The 6,655-nt window shown below is 52.1% G+C and overlaps 1 long non-coding RNA gene and 1 pseudogene across 1 annotated transcript; one reads left to right on the top strand and one right to left on the bottom strand.

The window, feature by feature from the left end:
- The first annotated feature begins 434 nt into the window (after nt 1-434).
- Nucleotides 435-1,576, top strand: LOC100404243 (protein arginine N-methyltransferase 6-like; annotated as a pseudogene).
- Nucleotides 1,577-3,156: 1,580 nt separating this feature from the next.
- LOC100401707 (uncharacterized) lies at nt 3,157-5,602 on the bottom strand. The gene is made up of 3 exons (XR_004740405.3): nt 5,324-5,602; nt 3,786-4,028; nt 3,157-3,476 (listed from the first exon to the last, which is right to left on the bottom strand). It is a non-coding gene; the product is annotated as an uncharacterized LOC100401707 (long non-coding RNA).
- Nucleotides 5,603-6,655: the final 1,053 nt, after the last annotated feature.

Raw genomic sequence — 6,655 nt, 5'->3', positions numbered from 1 at the left:
GGGCTGGGTGTGGTGGCTCACACCACCTATCATCCCAGCACCCACCTTTAGGAGGCTGAGGTGGGAGGATCGCTTGGGCCAGGAGTTAAAGACCAGCCTGGGAAACACAGATCCCATGTTTACAAAAAGTAAAAAAAAAAAAAAAAAAAAAAAAGCTGGGAATGTGTGCGCATGCCTGTAGTCCCAGTTACTCAGGAGGTTAAGGTAAAAGGATTGTTTGAGACTGCAGTGAGCTGTGATCGCACCACCGCATTCCAACCTGGGTGGCAGAGAAAGACCCTGTCTCCAAAAGGCAGGGTTGTGGGTTGGGTAAGGAACAATTCTGTATGATACTGGGTTGTGGATAAATGGCTCTGCATTTGTTAAAATCCATAGAACTGTATATCACAAAGTGGGAACTCTAATGTATACAATTAAAAAAAATTAGGGCCAAGATGTAGCAACCCAAGAAAAGAAAGCTTGAGTTGGGGAGCGGGGAGAGGCGAGCGGCGGTGAAGGTGGGGAGGGAACTGAAGAGGAAGATGGCGCGGAGCGGGAGGCGGCCCTGGAGCGACCCCAGAGGACTAAGCGGGAGTGGGACCAGCTGTACTACCAGTGCTACTCAGACGTTTCGGTCCACGAGGAGATGATCGCAGACCCTGTCGGCACTGAGGCCTACCGCCTGGGCATCCTGCAGAACTGGCCAGCACTGCGAGGCAAGACGGTACTGGATGTGGGAGCGGGCATCGGCATTCTGAGTATCTTCTGTGCCCAGGCCGGCGCCCTGCGCGCGTACGCCGTAGAGGCCAGTGCCATCTGGCAACACACTCGGGAGCTGGTGCGGTTCAACGGGCTGGAGGACCAGGTGCACGTCCTGCGGAGACCGGTGGAGACTGTGGAGTTGCTGGAGCAGGTGGATGCCATCGTGAGCGAGTGGATGGGCTACGGACTCCTGAACGAGTCTATGCTGAACTCCGTCCTCCATGTGCCAACCAAGTGGCTGAAGGTAGGCAGTCTTCTCCTGCCGGCCTCCGCCGAGCTCTTCATAGCCCCCAGCAGCGACCAGATGCTGGAATGGCGCCTGGGCTTCTGGAGCCAGGTGAAGCAGCACTATTGTGTGGACATGAGCTGCCTGTAGGGCTTCACCACCCGCTTCCTCGTGGGCCACTCGGAGATCGTGGTGTAAGGACTGTCCGGCGAGGATGTGCTGGCCCGGCCGCAGCGCTTTGCTCAGCTAGAGGTCTCCTGCGCTGGCCTGGAGCAGGAGCTGGAGGCCGGAGTGGGCGGGCGCTTCCGCTGCAGCTGCTATGGCTGGGCGCCCATGCACGGCTTTGCCATCTGGTTCCAGGTGACCTTCCCTGGAGGGGAGTCGGAGAAACCCCTGGTGCTGTCCACCTCGCCTTTTCACCGGGCCACGCACTGGAAACAGGCGCTCCTTTACCTGAAGGAGCCGGTGCAAGTGGAGCAAGGCAGGGACGTATCAGGAGAGATCACGCTACTGCCCTCCCGGGACAAGCCCCGTCGCCTACGGGTGCTGCTGCGCTACAAAGTGGGAGACCAGGAGGAGAAGAACAAAGACCTTGCCATGGAGGACTGAGCATTGCCTTTTCTCTCAGCTACTTCCCAAGGCAGAGAAAGAAAGATCCCATGTGCAAGTAGGCTAAATATCCGTCTCCCTTTTCCCTCATAACCTCTGGGGAGGGAGAGTGACTTCATTCTCCATTTGAAGAGATTCTTCTGGTGATGTTTATTTAAAAAGTGATCCCCTTCAACAACGGATACAGCGTGCTTATTATTGGGCTTTTAAGCCTCAAAAGCATGTAGTACCAAGCACTTGTATTTCTGTATATTTTGTCTCGCAGGGGAGGGAAGGGGGAAGAACACGGATGAAAATATCATTTTTTGAAGGGTCCTTGCACATCCCTGACATCTCACACCTTATCTAAGTCTGAAGCTGGGGAGAAAGGGTTCATTTAGACTTCATAAATTTACAATACAACTTAGTATCTCTCCAGAGCCATATTTTCTCAATCTGAATTAATTCCCCATTCCTAGGTGCTTGTGGGCTATGGTATGTCTTCCTCATTGTTTTCTAAGTCAATTTTACTACTGGTAATGAAGGGGAAGGACATGAGGAAGCAGTTTAAATAGCCCCGTTCTCATTACTCTTAACACACACATAGGGTGCTAAAGTTGATGAACACATTAATCCATTAAGTAAAGTAGTCTTTGTAAAGCATACCTAAGAAACTCAGAAGGTGCATTTAGGAGAAAGAGACCGGAAAGAGAAATAGTATGGATTTTTAAAAATTCTTGTCTCTACTATTACAACCAAGTATATATATATTTATATTTCATATATGTTTCATAAATATTTTTTTTTAATTCTTATGAAGCAGGCTGGTAGAGGAGGTTTCTGAGCCTAGCCCAAGGGCTTATTCATCACTATGGGTAAATTATTTAAATCAATTAAGGAAAATATTTTCCCAGCTAGAAAAAATGTACTCATTCTCATTTAAACTCATTTGGAGGGATCATGTGAGTTGGCCTACTTAAAACTAGTGAAAGTTCCCTTTTTTCTCTCTCTCTGTTTCATGCAGCCAAATGTGAAAGCTGTGTTTTAGGAAAATCACTTGTAATAAAGTATAAATCTTATTATCAAATTTATGTTGCTGTTTTCCTCCTTATCCTTGTACCAAATAAAACATTGACATTGTCACATTTTATAGGTGAAAGAAAATATCAACCAGGATGGAGGGGAATGTAGAATTTCAGGAATGAATGTCACTGAACACATAACATCCCTGAGGGGTGGGAAAAGGAGCAAACCAAAGTAAGCTTGCAGGTGCTGCTTTGACTTACAATTGCAAGGCTAAAGGCCAAAGGAACTGGACTGCAGCACCGTGTTGCAACTTGTAACTTTGTTCCTCATCGGGCTAGGGGTGGGGTTGGGGGTGGGGAGGCTGTGACCAATTCTGAAATAGCTTTACATGCACCATGAGTAAGAAGGGGCAAATAAGTAAATGAAGAGTGGATAGTGGGGGTCAGGTTTTTCACTGCTGGAGAGAGAAGTTATAGATAAGCAAAGGCAGAAGGCTAGAAGGAACCCTGTGATACTGGATTTGAGTTAGAGAAATAAATATGAACTTATATTTAACTACACATATATAAAAATTTAATAGATATATGTATATACATGGATTAATACACATATCTCCTTCCGTGTGCTCTGAGAGGGCCTATTACAGGGTTACAGATAGTAGAGGGTTGCCAGATCAACACAGGACGCATAAATAAATTTGAATTTCAGATAACAATAAACAAATTAGGTCTGTATGGATGAGAGTGTTGGGGAGGCCCAGGCCACCTCTTGGTCCTGCTGGTGCACCTTACTGGGGGCTTAAAACCACCCCAAGTGTTTGGGTGTGGAGGCTCACGGCAGGATAACTGAACCCAGGTGTTTGAGACCAGTCTGGACAATGCAGCAAACCCCATCTCTAGAAAAGAGAAAAGGAAAAATTAGTCAGGCATTGTGGCACACACCTCTCATCCTAGCTACTGGGGAGGCTGACAGGGGAGGATGGCTTGAGCCTAGCAGTTAGAGGCTGCAGTGATCCATGATGGAGCCACGCAGGGGAGAAATATGGGGAGGCACACACCCCTCCATCATCTCTACACAGACACAGAACCACGCACAGCTCTAGGGAGGAGGAAGATGAGCTGCTCAAAGCCAGGGAGGGACCCGCACAGTGGCCAGCATGGCAGGGACGGTGCTTTAGGCAAGGCAGGGATGGCGGGAGACCTACTTGGGATCTTCAAGGAGGCTGCAGCACTTCCATGTTCTTTCCAGATAACAGGGACGTGTCGATGATGATGAGTGAGATGGGCGTACATGCCATCGCAGACAGGCTGAAGCTCTACTTCCATGAGCTGCCTGAGCCCCTCTTCACTGACAAGTTCTACCCAACTTCGATGAGGGCATCGGTGAGCACTGGAGGCCTTGGCGTCATAGGAGGCATCTCCTCCATGTGCACTGCTGCCATTAGGGGCTGTGGAAAGTGAGGTGTGAGAACCCAAGCTGTGTCCTTTCTGCCATGGTCAGTGTTTTAACTAAGCTCAGAAAGCAGGCGCCACAACTGATGTTGTGTAAGTCCTCGTCTGTCCCCAGAGGACTCCTTGTCCTATTCCTCAAGCAGACCAAGAGAGTAAAATGCTCATCACTGCTGTGCTGTGGGGTCCTAAAGTCTGCTGTCCCACTTCCAGCAGACCAGGGCTGAACGAGGGTCCCTAGGTGCTCTAGCCACGGGTCCTGACCCAGTCAAGCACAGCATCAAACCTGGCCTTACCCCGAGTCAACCTGGAGGCTGATGTCTAAGCAGGTCACTGGCGTGTGTGGCCCCGTATCCTCTGCATGACCCTTAGGGCAGGCCTGCCTCCCGGGCCCACGCACAGAGGACTTGGTCTACCAACCTGAGGTGCCCCTGTGGAGTCAGGGTGAAGAGAGGGTCTCTGCTTAGTTTGTGGGGCTGGGGCCACCCACCTCCCACCTCCTTGTGTCCCTCACTCCCCTGTTTCATTTTATGCTGAGCCTCCACTACTCTGGCCTGCCCTTGGGAAGTGGTGGCAGCCACAGTTTCCCACGGGCAGCTCTGCCCATGAGCCACTGCTCTCACACCACCTCCTGCACTGTTCTTCAGGTGCTGCTGACCCTTGTGGGGCAGAGAAAAAGGATTCCAGTGGCTCATACCCCACACTGGCGCCCTTCACAGGGTCCTCATTGGGGCCTAGTGCTGCGGGAGTGAGGATGATGATGAGCCTGGGTTGTTCAGGAACACATGTCCCGGGTGCTCTATGTCACCAACTCGGGAGAGGTCTCCAGCTTGTTGCCTTTTGCAGTAATTTCAGACCCTGCTGCAAAGGAGAACTTCACGCTTAACCTGCCCTTGTCCTGACTGGAGGCCAACCTGCTCACCTTCCTTTTCCTTCTGGACCACCTGAAAAGGTAGCCCAGCTCTCTCATGGCTGCCTGGGAGGGCTACAAAAACCCAGGCCACAGGGTGCCCCTCTGCTCACATCAGACCCCCAGCACCAAGAACCTTTTCCCCAACCCATCTACAGTCCTTCACTGCCTCTGGGAACCAGCGCCACTGCCACCCCCACCCCAGCCTCTCCTCTTTGCCCTGCTCCCCTCTCTGCACTGTGGCTTCACAAAGAGCTCAGAGCTTTGGCCATGGCCAGCAGTGCACTTGAATACCCCAACTCCCTCACTCCCCTACTGTGGAGGAGACCTCCCCACCAGCCCAGAGCTAACCCCTCTTCCTGGGCCACTGAGACCCACAAGTACCAGGGCTGGAATCAGCTTTCAGCACAGCCAGGGTCGAGGTTGCTCCCTCCCAGAGGACTCCAGCACGGCCCAGCCCCTCTGCCTCTTTCTTGGTGGTGGCATAGAAATAGCACCCTCTGCTTCAGTCCTGCACAGGGTGGTAAGAAAAAGGCAGTCAATAAAAGTCCCTGCACAACCTTGCCATGGTCTTTGGCCCCACACTGCTCCAGCCTCAGAGAAGGAGAGCAAGCTTTCTGCCAATCCCAGTGGCCCATCACCATGACTGACAGCTGGTCCTTGGAGGTCATGACCCATGTGCGGGAAGACAGGCTCCAGCCAGCCCATGTCACCCCGACCTGACAGAGGTGGCCTCTGCCTGCTACACCCCCAGTCCTGCCCTGCCCAGCTTCTTACTTGCATTGCCTGTGGTGGTGCCTGAAATACAGAGAGAGAAACTTGCCTAGGTCTGCATGGATGAGAGTGTTGGGGAGGCCCAGGCCACCTCTTGGTCCTGCTGGTGCACCTTGCTGGGGGTTAAAACCACTCCAAGTGTTTGGGTGTGGAGGCTCATGCCTATAATCCCAGCACTTTGAGAGACTGCGGCAGGATAACTGAGGCCAGGTGTTTGAGACCAGTCTGGACAATGCAGCAAACCCCATCTCTAGAAAAGAGAAAGGGAAAAATTAGTCAGGCATTGTGGCACACATCTGTCATCCTAGCTACTGGGGAGGCTGACACGGGAGGATGGCTTGAGTCTAGCAGTTAGAGGCTGCAGTGATCCATGATGGAGCCACTGTACTGCCACCTGGGTGGCAGAGCAAGGCCCTGTGCGCCTCTAAAATAACCCCCCCCAAGTCATGCCTTGTCTGCATCCACACCCCCACCTCCCATCTCACTGTAAAGGCTTCATGGCAGCAGCAGAGGACCCAGCACCTGAACTGGACTTGGGGGCTAAAGATCACCAGCTGTGAGCACCCTCTGAGCCTCTGTCCTCTTTCCCACTCTTTCTGGCAGGTCCAGGTGCTGCTGTACTTCCTGCAGCTGGAGGCCATCCCTGCCCCAGACAGTAAGAGACAGAGCATCCTGTTCTCAACCGAAGTCTTAAGGCCCCTGTCCATCTCCAGAAGGCAGATAGACATCCCTAAAACCTCTGGATAATTGGACCATTGTAGAGTGGAAACCAAACCTTTCAGAGGTGTCCTTGGGCCAGCCCCAAGCGTCAGGCCATCTGCCAAGGGACAGTGAGACAAAGCAAAAGGACAGGTGGTCTGGGGACATCCTGGCCAGGTCTGGAAGCCCCAGACTGGCCCTCAATTGTGGTTTTTCACAGGGCCACCCGAGGGCACCCCAAGC

This window comes from Callithrix jacchus, chromosome 3 (genome assembly GCF_049354715.1).
Source record: "Callithrix jacchus isolate 240 chromosome 3, calJac240_pri, whole genome shotgun sequence".
Lineage (NCBI taxonomy): Eukaryota > Metazoa > Chordata > Mammalia > Primates > Cebidae > Callithrix > Callithrix jacchus.
Note: the sequence above shows the minus strand (reverse complement) of the source record. Positions and strands in the feature narration are given on the sequence as shown.